This window comes from Monodelphis domestica, chromosome 5, assembly GCF_027887165.1.
Source record: "Monodelphis domestica isolate mMonDom1 chromosome 5, mMonDom1.pri, whole genome shotgun sequence".
Lineage (NCBI taxonomy): Eukaryota > Metazoa > Chordata > Mammalia > Didelphimorphia > Didelphidae > Monodelphis > Monodelphis domestica.
The window spans coordinates 67,894,114-67,913,495 of record NC_077231.1 but is presented as its reverse complement, the minus strand read 5'-3'; the positions used below and the strand labels follow the sequence as shown (position 1 = coordinate 67,913,495).

General features: G+C 32.3%; 1 protein-coding gene across 8 annotated transcripts in view; it reads left to right on the top strand.

Annotated features, from left to right (window-relative positions):
- MGAT4C (MGAT4 family member C) overlaps positions 1-19,382 on the top strand; it is a 1,236,972-nt gene that overhangs the window by 772,900 nt on the left and 444,690 nt on the right. Inside the window, exon 5 of one of the 8 annotated variants that reach the window (XM_056798597.1) lies at positions 15,363-15,495. The exons of the other annotated variants lie outside the window; for them this stretch is intronic. The gene's annotated coding sequence lies outside the window, so the exon portion shown is untranslated. The remainder of the gene's footprint in view (positions 1-15,362; positions 15,496-19,382) is intronic. 8 annotated transcript variants of the gene reach the window in all.

Here is a 19,382-nt window from a genome sequence, read left to right as displayed (position 1 = left end):
TTGAGGAAAAGAAAATGCATATAAGTGGCCATTGGCTTATGGGAGAAGGGCAATTGATTAAAAATCACCAGATATGGAAACAAAAGGTCTGAATATCTATCCACATTCTTTCCATGTCATTATATAAATGAAGGTTATTCTATGGTGCAACCTCAATTTCATTTCCATTTTTAGAGAAGTGTAAATCATAGAATGACTCTATAAATTTAAAGTAAATCAGAATCACTAGGTAAAATAGAAGAGAATTTTTCTAACTGTTTATGAGAAATAGTAAACTTTTTACATTTGTTTATTTGGGGCATTTTGTGTGTTGTAGGATAAGGGCTGTCATATAACTAATAAGCATTACTTCCTATGTTACTAGATAAACTGGGAGCCCTTTTGCCAAACTTTGTGGAGATTTATACAAAAACTATACTTGCACTCTATTCATGTTTCCCCCAGCCAATTTTGGAAGCACACAAAATAATAAAAAATGTTATTGTGGATTTTAGGTAGCATTCTAAAGTCTCTACAAGCCCAAAGTTTGGGTTTTTGGTTCATGGGCTACAGCAGCATAAGGAAGAGCAGAAAGTTTATAAAGATGATGAATTTTACTTTCATTATATTGAATGGGCAGGATCCGTAGAAATCCAAGTAAAGAAGATAATGACATAGTTTAACATATTGGACAAGAATTTAAAGGAAAAAAACAATAGTGTCATAGATTTTTTAGCAGATGAAGCAGTGAAAGAAGAATAGATTTTTGACATGTGATATGTGTGGTTATCTTTAGTATCCATAATATATGTAAAAATTTCAAAGCATGTTTTTTTTCCCCCCTCTCTATGGTTTCCTTTGTAGCCAAAGGCACAATATTGTATAATCGCTCTGACATAGTCAATCAAATCCCTTGTATAGGCTTCAGAACCACCTAAGGTTTTGAATAATACTTTTGAACAAGGAAACAGTTCCACAATCATTGTAATCACTAGCTTTAAATACTCACAAGATAAAACCAACATCTATATTTTGTTAGTAATCCAAAGCTTTTGTTAATGGTGAAAGTGTTGGATTGCATACACCCCTAGGGTGATCATTTCTCTTCATTTGGTTGTGATTTTCTCTTCCCAGGATGAATTAAGTGAAAATTTATTATGGCTACTTTTCTTTTGGGGAAATTTTGTATTTCAAATAAAATCAAATCTCTATGATTTAAATTTATTGTTAACTTGAATTCATTTGGTACCTTTTGGTAGACAATGTTTTAATTTTAATCTACAATATGGTAGAATCCACAAAGATTTGTGTAATAGAAATACAGATACTAGGGAGCCTTTATAATTCAGAACATAGTTCAACTTGTTCTTTTGGCAATATCAGTAGAGAAAACAGAAGTTTGTAATTTAAAAGGATAGAAAGAAATTCACTGTTTTTAACAAATTATCCACAATGATTAGCCATTGTTACAACTTTTTTTTTCTCACTTCTTTTCTGCCTCTTCTAGTTTCTGGGGGAGGATGATCAGAAATTGCTCAAATATTCATAGTTCAACATGAATAAAAACAAATATCTTCTCTAATACTTAGAATAATGTATTGTATATAGAATGTACTTAAAGTCCTGCCTTCTTAACAAAACTTTCAAAGAATGTTTATTATTATTATTATTGTGTATTTTTCATCTTTTTCTCATTTATTTCTTATATTTTCAATATTTCTTATTATTCATTATTATGAATTTTTTCATGTTTAAAATCAGCATACTTTTTTTGTGACATTTTTTGTGATAAAGAGACTACTGGAAATTTAAATGTTAAACAAAGTTTCAAAACTTTAGAAGATTGTGAGTAGCTACCTAATCTAGATAACAATACTCACCATTGGGTACTAAAAGAATAGGTTTTAGAAGTCATATAATACAACCCCATCCATTCATAGATGAGAATATTGATGCCCAAAGAACTTTTTCATTTTTCTATATGGCTACATATGACTGCAATCTTACGTTATGCCCTTATTCTTATTGACATTAAAATATGTCAAAGATCACTAACTTCTCTACTGAAAAATTGTTCCAGTAATCTTGAAAACTGAAGCATTTTCTTAACTTTCCTGATTTTCCATGCTAGGTAGATATGCTTCTGGACTATGATTCAGAAAATCATGGGTTCAAATAAAAACTAACTTGCAATAGCTCTGTGATACTGATCAGTCATGTTTTCTAAGTGCTCCAGTTTCTTCATCAATAAAATGGAATAATGAGATATAGTATTATTATCCCTGATTATAAAAACCATTATTATATCCTGCACAAGGCAATTAGTCTCTCAGGGCTATAAGTAATTCTCTAGGACAAGCTTTATAGAAAGTGCTAACCTACATAGACAGAGGATATTTTCTCATTGTTAGTTCTTCACACCATTGAAATGATAGGATCAAGGGGATAATAGAAGGGAGATGGTGGTGATAGAAGGGGGGACAAATTAAGAGGGGCCGTGGTCAAAAGAAAAAGTGACTTTTGGTCAAGGACAGGTCAAAACAACAGAGAATAAAGAATAAATAGAAAAATAGGATAGAAGGAAATACACAGTAAATAATCATAAATGTAAATGTGCAAATGGGATTACTCATGTACATATATAAATGATATGGACTCATGCATAAAACAGAGGTGCATTGCAGAATGGATTAGAAACTATAAAAAGAGAGACACAAAGAATGTAAACATAAGGGGCTGGAACTGACTTAATTAGGTTTCAGCTGAGTTAAAAATTTGGGGATAGCAAACAATCTCTGACAAAGTAAAAATAAAAATAGGGTTAATTAAAATAAACAAGGAAACTGCCTTTTGATATAAAATACCAAAGACAATAAAGTAACATCAATACTAAACAAATAATAGAGCATCCAAATTATTAAAGGAAGTTAAATGAGTTTCAGGAGGAAATAGGCAGTAAAACTATACTAGTAGAAGAAATTTACTTTCATCTCTCAGAATTAGATAAATCTAACCATAAAAAATAAAGAAATTAAGGAGATAAAAAGAATTTTAGGCAAAATATTTAAGGTAAACCTTTGGAGAAAATATAATTGAAATAGTAAAGAGAATACTTTTTTAAAATTTTCAGCTCTTCATTGCACCTTAACAAAAATAATTTTTGCAACATAAAAACAAATACATAAATGTAGAAATATTAAATGCATTTTCCTTCCAATCATAATGTAACAAAAATTATATTCCAAAAAGTGCTATGGAAACATAAAATAAAAATTAATTATAAGCTAAATAATCTAATCACAAAAATGAATGTGTCAAAGAGAACACATAGAAATGATAAATAATTTCATTAAATGTAATAAAAATGAAATAACATACATACCATTATTAGGAGATTCAGACAAGGAAGGACATACGAGAAAATTTTAACTCTAAAAATTAGAGAAATAAAAAAGAGAAAGTAGATCAATGAATTTGACATGCAATTAAAAATATACTAGAAAAAAGAATACATTTAAATCTCCAACTAAAATCTAAATTGGTAATAAAAAAATCAAAGGGCATATGGAAATTATAGGTAAGAAAACCACTGAATTAATAAAACTAAGAACTTGTTTTAGGAGGAAAAATATTAAAAAGTGTTTAGTTTAAATGATTTTTAAAAGAATAAGGTAAAAAAATTAGTAATGTCAAAAATGAATGCACCACCAATCAAGATTAAATTTAACCAATTATCAACTACTTTGCTCATTTATATGCCAATAAATCTCACAAGGTAAGTGAAATGAATAGATGTTTATAAACTTATAAACATATAAATTGCTTAGAAAAAGAAATAGAATATATAAATATCTCAGAAAAATATATTCAACAAGCATTAAATTAACTCCCCAAGTAAAAATTTCCAGGACCACATGGATTTACAATTGATTTCTACCAGAAAATTTAAGAATAGGTGATTCTAATATTTTATAATAAATAATAAATATTTATTAATTTAGCATAATAAATATTATTTTGGAAAATAGGCAAAAGAATATTGTCAAATCCCCTTTATGACAGAAATATGGTGCTAAAAATTAAAACAAGAAAAGCAAAAATGCAGAGAGAAAACTATAGAGCAGTTTCCTTAATGAATGTCGAAGTAACATTTTAAATAAAATTCTAACAAGGAGATTACAACAATATGTCAAAAGGAAAAAGCATTATTACCAGAAGAAACTTAAATCAGAAGTTCAGGGCAGATTAAAAGCCATCAATTTAATTGAGCATATCAATAACAAAACCAACAAAATCCATCATACTATCTAAATTGATTCAGAAAAAGCTTTTGAAAAAAATATCATAAATTCTCATTAAAACACAAAATTATAGGAATAAATGATGAGTAATATTCATCTAAAGCTATCAGCAAACATTACCTATATAAGGGATAAGCTAGAATCTTTTCCAATGATTTTGAGAGCGAGGCCTGCGGTCTCTCAAAGAGGTGGGTCCTTCTGATTAGGTAGAGCAGTCAGGCAAATAAGAGATGAATGAGTGCTCAGACCTGTGCTTAGGCATCACTCAGTGTTCTGCCATTTCAAAGGATTTGTTTATTATATAGTTTCAGTGAGTACATGCTTTTCTGGCACACAATTTCATTCTCAACATACATGTTTCCATAGAACATAACAACAGATGCAAAGCCTAATGAGACAGCCAACAAAACACTGTTGCTAAGTTCAGGGTAAGAGAGTAGAATCGACATGACACAGATGTAGGTTGGGGAATTTAGGAAATAGATTTGTCAGAAGTTTTTATGCTTAGAAAACAGGGTCCTATCTAATTGGGTATATAAGAATACTTAGGTTTAATTTTGTAAGTGGGATCTCCTGGTAATATTCTGGGGGGACAGAGTGGGATATCTGTATTAACCCTGCAATGATGTTGTTCTCATCTATTTTTCCTGAGGCTAACTAAGAATAATAATCATAGCAATTCCAATAATAAGGGGATATTAATAGGGAAAATTACTTAGGGGGGTTTCAGTGGTTTCCATCCTTCTTGGGGTCTGCTTTGCAGGCCACAGTTTCAATGTGTGACCATGTCAAACAGTGTGGTCTTTGATGGCTCCCAGCACAATGAAATCAGGAGCTAAGTCAGGATGCCCATTATTTAATATTGTACTAGAAACAATAGCTAGTGAAATAGAAGGGAATAAAAGTACTGATTCCATTAGAATAGGTACTAGGATACCAAACTACCACTATCTGCAGATATGATGGTATACTTAGAGAATCCTTTAGAATAAACTAAAAAAGTGGAAACAACTAACTTTAGCAAAGTTGTAGGATGTACAATACCTTAACATAAACAATTATCATTTCTATATGGTACCAACCAAGTCCAACAACAAAAGATAGAGAAATTCCTTTTAAAATAAACTTTAGACAACATAGACTACATGGAAGGTAGTATGTCCAGACAAACTCAGAAACTATATGAAAATAATTTCAAAACATCTTTCACACAAATAATTACTCATTTAAACAATTGGAGAAATTTTAGCTACTCATTGGTAGGATCAGTCAATAAAATAAAAATTAACAATTCCACTTAACTTACTTATTCAGTACCATATTAATCAAAATGTGAAAATATTTTATTTAACTAGAAAAAAATTAATCTGGAAGATCACAAGGTATAGAATATCAAGGAAATCCATCAAAAATGTGAAGGAAGTTGACCAGCAGTAAGAGATCTCAAGCTATTATTGTCATTGTCCAGTTTCCAATTATCATTGGAAAGCAATGATCATCAAAACAATCTGAAACTACAATATCTCAGACCATATACCAATATAAGGTCAAAATTGTGACAATTTAGACATAAAAGATATTACCACAAGCAAATAAGACCATGGAATAGTTTGTGTGTTAAATCTATGCAAAGGAGAAGCATTTATGACCAGATAAGAGATAGAGAGTGATATGGGATTAAAAATGGAAAATTCTGATTATATTAAATTAAAAAGGTATTACAAAAACAAAACCCTTGCAACCAAAATGAATAGAAAACAAAAAAAGGAAATATTTTACAGTCAGTGTTTCTGAAAATAGGTTCATTTCTTGATTATAGAGAACTGAGTCAAATTTATAAGGATACAAATTTCTCCAATTGATATATAGTCAAAAGATATAAATGGAGAGGTTTCAGATGAAGAAATCGAGGATATCTATAGTCACATGGAAAAATGATCTAAATCACTCTTGATTAGAGAAATGCAAAATCAAAAGGTCTTTGAGGTACCACCTTACACTATTTGATTGGTTAATATTAAAGAAAAGAAAAGTAACAAGTATTGGTTGGGAGGGGGAAATTGGGACAAAAAATCCAAAATTAGTTGAAATATTAAATTATTCAATTATTCTGGAGGGCAATTTGTAAGTATGCCTGAAGGGCTTTAAAATTGTACATATAATTTTATCCACAAATAATACTATACTATACTACTACATTTCACTGTCTTTCTTCATTTTCTCATTTTAAAATTCTCTTCCACAAAATGACTAATATGAGAAAAAGGAAATTATTAAAACAAATAAAAACTTCATACTGGATAAGAAATAGAGTGTCAACTCAACAGTCAAATAGCTATACAATATACAGTATTAAACATCCACAGTAACCTAATGTTTGATAAAACCCCAAATCCAAGTTTTGATGACAAGAGCTCACTGTCTAAAATATCTGAGAAAATTGGAAATCACTTTGGCAGAAACTAGGTATAAGCCAATATCTTGAACCATATAAGAAGATAAAGTTAAAATGTGTACAAGATTTAGACACAAAGGGTGATATCATGAGTAAATTAGGGAAGCAAAAAAGATCCTATATTTCAGATTTATGGAAAGTAAAGAATTTATGATTGGGAAAGAGCTAGGAAAGATTACAAGAAATTAAATGGATAATTTTAATCACATTAAATTTAAAAAATTGCATGAAACAAAATCACTGCATCCACAATTAAAAGGAGAGCAGGAAACTGGTGGGAAAAATTTTACAGATTTCTCTTGTAAAGGCTTTATTTCTCAGATAGAAAACTGAGCCAAATTTTTTAAAAAAAATGAGTCATTCCCAAACTGATAAATGATCAAAAGATACATACAGGTAATTTTCAGAAGAAAAAATTGAAACTATCTATAATCATATGAAAAATACTCCCACTTTGCTACTAGTAGCAATGCAATAAGTCAGGACACTCCTGAAGAATTTGTGGGAAAGAATGCTATCCACATTGAAAGAAAGAACTATGGGAGTAGAAATGCAAATGCAAAACATATGACATGACTTATAACATGTATATATGGGAATGTGACTTAGGGTTTAGTCTTTAAAAATCACTTTATAGCAAAAATGAATAATATGAAAAGAGGTATCAAGTGATACCATTTGTACAACCCTGTGTAATTACAGTGTCAGCTCTGGGAGGAGGTGAGGGAAGAGGGGACAGAAAGTAAATGAATAATATAATCATGGAAAAATATTTTTAATTAAAGGATTATAAAAGAAAAATTCTCCAAAGATTAATGATTAGAAAAATGCAAAGAAAAAAAAAACTCTGAGGTACCACCACAACTCTATATGATAGGTTAATATTACATAAAAGGAAAATAACCAATGTTGAAGGGGATGTAGAAAAATATGAACACTAATGCAGTTTGTGGGATTGCAAACTGACCTAATCATTCTGGGGAGTAATTTTGAACTATAAAACTGCATACTCTTTGACCAAGCAAAGTTTTGTGTAACAAAGTTTTATATATTATAAATTTTGTCTACTAAAGAAATGGAAAAAAAAAAGAAAAGGGCATGTTTACAAAAATACTTAATGTAACTCTTTTATGGGGGCAAGAACTGGAAATTGGGAAATGCCTATCAATCAGGTGATAGAATACTATTGTGATACAAGGAACAATGAGAATCAGATGCTTTCAGAAAACAAAAATTTTGGAAGACATGAATTTGTACCAAGTGAAATGAGCAGAATGATAATTGCATATGACAGCAATATTACATGATGATCAACTGTGAATGACCTAGCATTTCTAATCAACATAATGATTCAATATAAAGCTTGAAGTACTGAGGATGAAAAATACTATTCTTCTCCAGAAAAAGAAATGATATTATCTGAATACAGATTGAAACATATTTTTAAAATTTTACTTTTCTTTCTTTTCTTTTTGCAAAAATGATAAATTGGAAATATTTCACATGTATAGTTAATATCAAATTTCTTGCCTTCCCATGGCTTGGTGAGACATCATAGGGAGGGAGAGAATTTAGAACTTAATATTTTTTATAAAGTTTACAAATAAATATTAATTTATCAAAAAAAAGGATAGGCTCAGGATCTAATAATAGCATTTACCTTACATAATTGTTATGAAAAACAAATTAGGTAATTTATGTAAATGTAAAAAGTACTTTTAACAAGCAATCATTAACTATATTTTCAATTATCACACCACCTCTATGTTCATGTCCTAAAGGAACATATTTTGGTGGGACTTCTTTGTTGCATTAAAAACACATATCTGCAGCATTATAATATTTTATTTAAATTAATTTTTAAAATTTCTGGTTTATGTAGTTGAGAAAAGTTTATGCAATGTCTTTCCCAAAACAAGTCCATGAAAAGATCCCAGGAAAGTTTGTTCTTTATTTGAGAAATAAGTAACAGATATTGTTCAGTCATTTTCAGTTACATCTAACTCTTTTTTTTTTTTACCACATTGGGGAATTTTCTTAGAAAGGAACTGAGGTGGTTTGCCACTTCCTTCTCCAGTTCATTTTATACATGAGGAAATTGAAAGTAAACAAGAGTAAGTGACTAGTCAAGGTCATAAACTAAAATGTATCTAAGGCTAAATCTGTACTCAAGTCTTCCTGACTCCAGACCTTGTACTCTATCCACTTTTCACCAAATTGTACCAACAGTAGAGTACTTGCTCTAAATTAAAAAAAAAATCTTCACATGAATTTCATATTTCAATTTTCTGAGGGATTACATATACATTGTCTCATTTTTGTTTGTCATTATATTAGACACTAGAGCAATAAACAAGAAACAGAATTGAATGACCAAGAATAGATTCAACAAAGAGATAAGGGAATATAATGTGGAGCATTGGAACATGGAGTATAACAGTATAACTGCATCTTTTTGTTAATTAGTTTTCGTTAACTATATTTTGTTTTACTTAAATATAATTCCTCCCCCCTTCTCTTTTCTGTTCTTTGTTATAATGTCTTGTTCTGATATAGGAAGGGTATATGTGGAAATAGAATGAATGAGAAAAATTATAAAGATGAAACAAAAGACATAACTGCTAATCAAAGTGTCTTTTGTTTTATTTAGAGAGGATTCTGAAACAATGAGAATAATGCAAGATTGTAAATAATAATCAATGCCTTTTAAAACTAAGATCATAAGATTCCATGCCCCAATTAGTACACATAGTGCCCTGAAGTGGTTTGATTTGAATTCACACTGAAAATGATACAAATGTGTGTGTGTATGTGTGTGTGTGATTCTAGCCTAACAGAAATATGCAGTGTGGATTCAAATAATGTGACCACTATAGTGGCGTTCAATATTTGCATAAATCAGGACCTAGGTGAAACCATAAATTCTTAGTATCTCAGATTAAGATCTGGCTTTCACTATTTGTAGATTAACCATTTAGAGAGTTTAAGCATTCTCATCCATAAAGTGGAGTTTACATTGGCACCATCTCTCACTTGTGGCTCCTAGTAGCTGGTAGCATGCGGCAGCGGCCACACTGGAGCAAAAGCTTCGACAGGCCAGCTAAACCTTGTGAGGGTAGCCACTGGGTTGTAGACCCCTGGTGAACCAGGCCTTTGCTCACCCAGCATGTGAAGACTGCTTCGGCCGAATAGACGGAAGAAACCAATAAGAAGGTTCAACAGCTGAGAGGGTGATGCAACAAAGCACTGTGGAGTGCTTAGGGCATGTTGGAGCACAAAAGACAACAAGGTCATCCAATGAAGCTGAGGAAGTCTCCAGGTGTAACGATTTTTCGTGCCACTGGACCCAGGCTTCCAACGCCAAGAGAGTGGGACGGTCTCTGAGCAACGACTTTTCCACTTAAATCTCCTTCACGCACAAGTGTTTTTGTGCACACTCATCTATCATAGATGAAAGTGCACAAAGACAATCATCATCCTCGGTTACCGAGAGACTACTACTATACTATACTATGCTCTTGAGTACAGCATCTTCTTTCCATTTTGTGAATGAAATAACTAAATATCAGAGACTTTTGCTATTTGTAAGTCACTTTGTGTGTATATATATTTAACAAGGATCCTAGGAGGTAGATATTTTGATCCCAGTTTACTGTAAAATGGAGCCTCCAAAAGCCCATGGTTACATACCCATCAACAGTCTGAGGCAAAATTCAAGCTTAGGTCTGTCCTTCTCTAAGTCTTTGGACTTAGACTTTGGACATCATAATTTCTACTCTTAAATTCTGAATTGTGGGATCTAATCTATAAACACTGGAGGAATGACTGTAAAGAACAGGAGAATCAGTGAAGGTTTAAATAATGATGTAAGATCACTCAATCAGTTAATAAGTATTTATTAATGACAACCATGTGTCTGGCACTACATTCAAGGCTGGGGTTATGCAGAAAAGGAAAAGACAATTCCTACCCCAAGGAAATCATAACATAATGGGAGACATAAAAAAAGCAAACAGATAAATAAAGTACATACAGAATAAATAACACTAACTAATGGAAGGATCCTCTAGGATTAGTACATTAGAAAAATCTTCTTAGAGAAGGTTACATATAAGTCAAGAATTATAGAAAGCCGGGAAGATCAGAAAAAGAACATTCTGGATTTAGGATCATTAGAAAAAGAACATTTCTGGACAGCCAGAACAAGTATATGGACACAGTAACAGCCATAATATGTAATGTTCAAATGTGAATGACTATTATCTGACTAATGCAAGGATCTAGGAGAACACTAAAGAACTTATGATGAAAAAGGCTATCTATCATTACTGAAGGATCTGATGGAGTCTGAATACAGATTGAAGCATGCCATTCTTCACTTTATTTCCTCCATGATATTTTCTCTAGTGGAATTGATATATGTCTTCTTTCACAACATAAGGGACATGGAAATATGTATTGTATAATAACACATGTTATATAAACCTTCATCATATTACCTACTGTCTTAGGGAGGTGGGAGGAAGGGTAAAGAGAGAGACTATGCATCTCAAAATGGCAGGAAATGATCATTGAAAATTGTATCAATATGTAAATATGGGGGGGAGCACACCAACAATAATCTCCACAATCTGCTTGAAAACCTCCATTTTGTAGCACTCTGATACCTGTAGAAAGAGTCTGTTCTACTTTTGGATAACTCCAATTATGAACATATTCCACATTATATAGAGAAAAAATCGGGAGTTTAAATTTATTGTAACCAATTCTGATCTTTTATTTCTAGCAGAATAACTATTTCCAGTTTAAAATCTTTCTAGTACTTAAAGATGCTATCACATTTCTAAATTTGTGGGATACTAGGTCTAGAAGCTCAATGAACCTCAGAAGCCATGGAATCAAAGGAAGAAATGGAAGTACTGAGAAATATACGTGACTTGGACAAGATCACATAAATAATATCAAAGTTTGGATTTGAGCTTCCAAATTGGTTTCAGAACCAGTGTTCTTTATACAAATACATCAGATATTTTACTTTCTTTCCTGTTCTATGTAGGTGGCTAGCAGCATCATTACAGGAAAGACACTCATTTACTCTTCTGCATCATGGTCCATAGCTAGACTTTCCTATCTTTCTGACTGCAGTCATAATTTTTGCTATTTCAGGAAGCCTATTTTCTCCATGTTACCCTGAGGGGGCTCTAAGCCTATGAGCACATTTGAACCAAACACTGCAAAGTCCCATATATCCTGCAGATGTCAGTTTGTTGGTCACCTTTTCCTGTCAGGGAATTTCAGAACATGTAGCATCTATATTACATATTTCAGTTTTCCTTCATCTTTCAGAACTAAATGCTAACCTTTTCTCCTCTTCCCCTACTCCTCCTGAGGAGGCCTTTTCTTCAATTGTTACTATAATAACTGCTTTTTAAAAAGATCCCTTTTGTTTCTCCATGATCAGACCAACACAAATGAACTTCCCTGAATTATCTCATAGCCTGCCAGACCAGGATGACATCCAGAAATTTTCAGTTTCATCCACCAAGAGCTTTTCCTTTTCCCTGCAGTCCAAGTACCTTGGACCATCATGTTCACAGTTAGGAAGCTGTTAGCTTGCTCTCCATTTCCTCTACACTCCACATGGGTGTATTTAAGGGGTTTTTTCCCTTTAAAAGTCCATGTATCTGAGATTTCAGGTGTGTGAGGCTTAAAGAAAGAATAATAGGAGAGGTAAAGAAAAAAGAAAGTGGTGGAATAAGGAGGTCAATTATGATAAAGTTATACTCTGAATGACAGATCATATTTTTGAAGAAGGTTGTGGAGTTTATCAGTTGAAAGGGAAGTTTAGCTGATGAGTAAGTAGAGATTGTTTTTGTAATATTGAAGAAAGTTTGGAGAAGTCAATAAACCAAACAAGTATACTTTATTGGTATTATTTTAAATTTAATGTACACTTAAAAAACAAAAATCATGGTTTCAGGGGGGCAGCTAGGTGCCTTAGTGGGTTGAGAGGCAGGCCAGAAATAGGACGTCCTGGGTTCAAATTTGGCCTTGGACACTTCCTACCTGTGTGACCCTGGAGAAGTCATTTAACTGCTATTGCCTAACCCTTATCACTCTTCTGCCTTGGAACTAATACAAAGTATTAACTCTAAGATGAAAAGTATAGGTTTAAAATAAAGTTTATGGTTTCATATACTATCCTTCTTTGTTTTTGCTACTCTTCACCTCTATTTGATTCAATTTCTTTGTCCGCAAAATGGACTTAACAACAGTACCTACTTTCCATGGCTATTGTAAGACCCAAGTGAGATAATATTTTAAAACATTCTACAAATTTCAAGGTTCTATACTAATACTGTATACTGTTATTATTAGTTTTTCATTGTATAATTAAACGCTTATATTTATTGTTGCCTAAGTTCATAGCAAAAAGGGGGGAAATGTCACTATGGGGATTTTGCCTAGAAAGCAAAAAAGAGAGATGAATAAAAAGATTCATCTTTTTTGTTGGCAGCAACAAGGGCTCCTATGAAGTAGGGCAGCACGAGTTTGATGTGGGCCAGGTCTGCACAATCTGCATTTCCCCCCCCAGCAGCATTCTTTGACCTGGGAGCAGAAGGAGAGAAAACAGATGGTACGGCTGATTCAGGACTGGGAATTGGCACAGGAGATCAATTTATGTTCTAATCTCTAAATATTCCACTTACCAAGTCCCCTAATTGTTACAATAATCAAACTTATAATCAAAGTTTTAATTTGATATTTCAAGGAAGCCACCCAATGGAATGGTTCTACATTACATATTACTAATAATTGGATGGTGACACCTTTCAATTGATCAGGAAAACAATTTTCTTGCTATTTTTTGGAAACAGAAATCTTTAGAGTAATGCTAAAGGTACAGTGTGAAAAGGATAAGAACCTTCAAATGTTTCTCAGGTTAATCAATTCAATATCATACAAGAAATAAAACATTTAAAAAACCACATTCTTAATATAAAATGTTCCTATAGTACAATTAACTCACTTGGTCCTCAGGTTTTTAAAAAAAAAGACAATAACAAAAATAACTCATATATTTCAACAGTAATAAACTTTGCCCTTTTCCAATGTCATCTCCTGTTCCACCTCTTTAATTATTACTTAAAAATGAAATTGATCTGACTTCACAGGAAAAAAATGTTTAGTAAAATAAAATTATTTCCTTTATTCCCTATTTCCAACTCAAAGCAGACAGTAATATTTGAAATACCGATATCCTCACAACATTTCTGAACTAATGATCTTATTTGCCTGGTCTGAATTTATGTTAAGAAAATCTCTAGAATTTCCTTTTGGTTTAACTCATTTGTATACACCTTTCTAGGATTCTACCGATTTTCTTATTTCCCTACTTCTTGTCAAACTGGGTTCCAACAATCCTTTATTAGGTCCTTGGAGATCTACACATGGCTCTTTAGAACCATTAGCCATTCACTGTTAATGACATAAAAGCCCTAAAGCCTCAGGAAAAAAAAAAAAGAATCTTTCCTTTTACCTTTCTGTTCCCCCACTATTAATAGATAACTCCCAGCTGCTATTTCATTCTCGTCTGTCAGGGAAAGCTGTAACTACATGATTAAAGTGGCACACGGCTCTGAGACTATTATCAATTATACTAATTAAGGTCAAATAGAATGGAACAGCAGTTTTTGTGCAAAACAATGTAGGCAATGTAAACGGCGATTAATTTAAGGCCATCATATGTACCTATGACAGCTTCTGTAGTCCGTGTTATTAATTATTTCTAGACAGTGTCTTCCAGGCCCATCTCTAATACTTCACATATAATTCTGGGTTCATTGAACTGCAGGGAAAAGCAGGCAGTGATGGAAATCAGTGTTTCCCAAATGGGAACTAGAGAGGAGGGCTGCTGACCTTGTTTCATGGAAAAGGCAATGCTTAAACATTCACCTTTCTTTTTCTTGTGATAAAATAATTTCATGAGATATTATAAGTATCTATATCTCCATGAGCAATTTTAGAAAGCTAACTGCTAATATAGAGATCCAAATATAAAGAAAGAGAAGAGAGAAAGATTATAGGATAGATATATAATAGAAAAAGGTGCACGTATATCTGTTGTCTATATATATTTAGGTATATATGTATGTATTATGTATACAATGGTGTTAACCTTCATTGATCAATAGAAAGAAGGAGTTTCTTCACTGTTAGCTCCCTACATGGAAAAATCCCTGATTGTATCAAATACCCACATCTAAACATAAACAGACATAGATATGTGTATATATATATTTACACATACATCTATACCTACACTTATTCTAGACCTATACTCATAACTATATTTATACTTTATATTTATATCTATACACATACACAAACACACACCTATATTCATATGAGAGAAACAGAGGCAGACAGAAAGAGAGACAGAGAGTGATTGAGAGATTATTGAATTGTTACAAATTGTAATCTGGCTTCTAACTAAAATTGTTCAATCCATAGTTAATAGCAATCTCGTAAATGCTAAACCTAATAATCTTTTCTTAATCCTCTTTCCTCTCTCTACTATATTTGACAGTAATTGCTTTCTCCTCCTAAATATTCTCTCCCCTCAGGATTTTTGTGACTTGAATCTATCCTTGTTCTACTCCTACTTGTCTGACCACTCATTATCTGTCTTCTTTGATGATTTATCACCTGAATCACCTTCCCTAACAGTGGACACTGACCAAGGATATTTCATAAAAGGTAAACATATCTATTTCCAGTTTATTCCTGAGCTTCAATCCCTCATAGCCAATTGCCTATTGGCTATTTCAATTTGGATGTCACAGAGAAATTTCATAATCAGTATTTCAAAAAATAAACTCTCAAGTCCTTCTATCTTCCCAAATTATCATTTGTAATTCTGAAGAAAAGGAATCACCATTTTTATGATCTCCAAAGTTCTTAATCTCAGTTGAACTCTGCACTTCTCACTCTATTTCATCTGAAATGTCCACATAGTTGCCAATTCTTGTCCTATCTCTCTTTATAATGCCTCTTTACATCCAATCTTTTCTTTATAGGGATCCTCATTAGCTCTCACCTAAATAATTGCAGCAGCTTTCTAATTGGTCTCTCTAACACTACATTCTGCCTATGTCATTTCATCTTACATGCTACTGCTTAAGTGATTTTCCCTAACTGAATATTTGACACTATCAATAAACTCTAGTGGTTTTTTGTTGTCTCTAGAAAAAAAAATATACTCAAGTCATATCAACAAACATTAAGTACTTACTCTCTGCTAACCCAATCAATATATCTAGCTTCATTTTTCAAATTTTCTCTCCCCTATTCTTTTAGCCAGTGATACATGTTTCCTCTCTTTCCTTTCCAACAATACTCCTGAAGCCTTTTTTGATCTTCCCTCAAAATATTATTTTAAAGCCATTCATTATAGATGAATTCTAACATATTTTAGCTTCTTTTTGATTAGTGTATGCCCCAAATTGTGACCCAGGAATTCAGGTAGGGAGAACACTGTTTGATTTTCCTATAAAGAAATAAGAGAAAAGACAAATGTCCAAGCCCTGTTATAAAAGAATCTAGCATTTTCTTGATTGGGTGCAGAACTAAGCCAAGAGAAAATTTTATGTTTTTTATTTGTTGATTTTGGATAAATTTCCCAAAAGGCAGAAGTAAATTGGATCTGGGACTTTCTTTCTTTGCTCAGTCTAAAACAAATCATGGAATCTTTTTGACTGCCTTAGGCAAACCTGGGATTGAGGTCACATGGCCTTACTCATACTCTAGGTTCATATATATATATATGTGTGTGTGTGTGTGTGTGTGTGTGTGTGTGTGTTTCAGGAAAAGAAAAAAAAAGTTCTTTTCTGGCCTGGAATGGAGATAATTGACTAAGGAATATAATCTACTGGTCACAGAGAGGAGGAAAGTTATGGCTTGTCTCAGATCATAATGCCCACATTCAAAAGGTGTAAGCCAGAAAAGGAACTAGTTGAGCTTCACTCTCAATCAAAAAGCCAGGAGATTCAAATGCTATATAAGAGCATTTCAACAGGTAGGAAACACTAACCACTGGAGGAATAAGAAAAAAAAAGTCCATATAAAGTGATAACATGATTTGTGTATTGAAGGGATCTAATAATTCTAAGGAGAATAGATCAGAAGGAAAAGTATGTAAGGCAAGGAAGATTATACCTATGCAGTGGTATGGAATCAAGTAATATAGTATGCTTAATGGGGAACAGCTAGGAAGTCATTCTGAGTTGCATAAACTTTGTAGCACAATAACATACACTGGAAAGTCCTTATAATAGATTTGGCAGAAAGTAAAGGGAAATCTTCTAAGAGAGACTTGTCCAGAAGCCTAGTCACATATTTAACTAGCCATATATCAACAAGGATGGCCAGTTGGTTTTATAAGAGCATATATTTAGAACTCAAAAGGTTATCTAGTCTAATCCTCTCATTGTTTATTTAGAAAACTGAATCCCATGGCTCTCTCCTATCTCTCAGGTGATATCTCACTACATGGATTTAGACTTCCCAAGGGCAGCATTATGCTGAGGCTCCAATTCTTTCCAGTTATCAATTTTCCTGAATTTCCCTGGAGTATTCAAAAGCTACATCTTAGTTTACAGGATTTATCATAAGCCTATGTGGCTATTAAAGTTCTCCCAGGGCTTTTTTCATTAATGTGAAAACAGAACAAGTTGAAGGAATTAGCTCCAACATTTGGAAATTCAAGAAGTTTTCTTCTACCTCAAAAGTAATATAATTATCACTATATAGACTGAATTTATTCTAAAAAAATAACTACCATATCAAGTAACTGTGAGTATGACTAATATGGGCAAAATCATCATGACTACCACCACTGCCATCATTATACTCATTATAATACCTAATGTTTGTAGGGTTTTTAAAAATGTATTCAATTTTCTTGGGATACTTTCTGAAATCACTTTATTTTAGCAAATGTTTTAATTTAATATGTAATTAGAGAACTTAGCAAAGACTACAGTGAAAAACCTCAAGAGAACAAAAACTCATGGAATGTGTATTTCTTGATTCAGTGTCTTAGATCTCTTCTCTCCTCATTAGCAAAATCAAACAGGAGAGGGGAATATATATATATGTATATATATATATATATATATATATATATATATATATATACAAAGATAAATAACAGTAGTAATTGTGAAGAGTCATTTTGGAACTGCTTTATGCCCAATAGTGCTCTGCCTACTTGTCATTATTGCCAATTAAAAAATACAAATCTTTGTCCTGGTAAACTTTCTTGCTTCATTAACTGTATAATTTTTCTTTGTACCAGGGCAGCCAATGGGAAGATGGGATTTCATGGAAAGCTTTAAGCAGAAGTCATGCCTAGGTGCTTTTCCTTTTGAAAAGGAGGCAGCTGTTTCTTTGGCTATCATGTGAGGGGAGTGAGCTAGATATTCTCTAAGGCCTCTTCCTATTCTAAAATGTCATGATTTTATGCCTTCAGAATAGTCTTCATTTTAAATAAATAAAATTAAGAAATGAAAATATTTGGCTCCTCGGTGTACTACATCTCCCAGTAGACTTTAAGAATAGGAAGAAAGTAAAGTCAGAGATCTTTCCATTTTACTTTTGGTCACTTCTAGCTCATACCCCATATTATTTTGAAAGTATGAACACAAAGACTGGATCTTTGATTCATACAGTTACTTAAGGACCAGATCTCTACATCTACAATGAAAAAAGAAAAAATTTAAATAGGTCCACGCATAGACTCCTAGTATCAAATGCTTTACCTATACTAATTTTTAGATATATTCCAATTATATAAAATATATTATTTTGACCAGTTCTTTTCATATAAATGCCTAAATGCATTAAATTAAATTTCCAATGAAATTTTAAAATGCTGTCACATACAATCTAAGAACATTGAGATCATCCATCCAATTGGAATCAAGGCCAAGTACTCTCATTCAGTCCTCTTTCCATCTTAGCTCCAAAGTTAAAGGAGAATAAAGACCACAGTGATAAATGATTATTTTGAAAAGCCAGACTTATACAAAAACTAGGAAATCCACAAAGTACCCAGTTTAAAATCAGTTCATGAAGTATTTCTTGCACAGTTTCAAGTCCTAGGGTGGATTTAATATAGCAGAATAAGAAATGGATTTTAAACTGAAGTACCTGGGTTCAAATCCTACCTTTCCCAAAGGCAGACTACATTTGAATATATGCAGTCTTCTCTAAACCCTAGTTTCCTCATTGTAAAATAAGAGAATCAAAGCAGGTGATCTCTGAGATTCTTTCCCATTATAACTCTTTAATACTTCTCCCAGGCCTCAAAATGTTACTACTGTGGGAAATGATACTCCCAAGTTTTAGTGGCAGGCCATTTGTTAAAGATTCATGATCTTATTAAAAAGCCATATGTTATAGAAATTTGTTACATGTTTATTTTAAGATCCCTAGCAACTTGAATTTAACCACAGACCTTCAAATTATTCAAGTAATTCCTTAGACTATAGGTATATACTTCATACACACACACACACACTTGTGGGGCTCTTTTAATTAATTTTCAATACAGAAAAATTTGAGAGATTTGGCTCCAAAATCTG